Genomic DNA, 292 nt, shown 5'->3' with positions numbered 1-292 from the left:
CTTGAACAGTGCATATGTCTTTTGAATTTGTTGTTCATGAATGTTGGCTCTTGAAAGAATGATGAAAAAGGTGACATGTTACTGAGGATTTGAAAAATCATAAAAATGATTCTTGAAGCAAGAAAAAGCAGTGAATTCAAAAAAAAGAGATAGTACATGAAACAAAAAAAAAGAGAAAAAGAAATAATAAAGTTGTGATCCAAGGAAAAAAGAGTGTGCTTAAGAACCCTGGACACCTCTAATTGGGGACTCTAGCAAAGCTGAGTCACAATCTGAAAAGGTTCACCCAATT

Source organism: Arachis duranensis, chromosome 5 (genome assembly GCF_000817695.3).
Source record: "Arachis duranensis cultivar V14167 chromosome 5, aradu.V14167.gnm2.J7QH, whole genome shotgun sequence".
NCBI classification, from domain to species: domain Eukaryota; kingdom Viridiplantae; phylum Streptophyta; class Magnoliopsida; order Fabales; family Fabaceae; genus Arachis; species Arachis duranensis.
Note: the sequence above shows the minus strand (reverse complement) of the source record.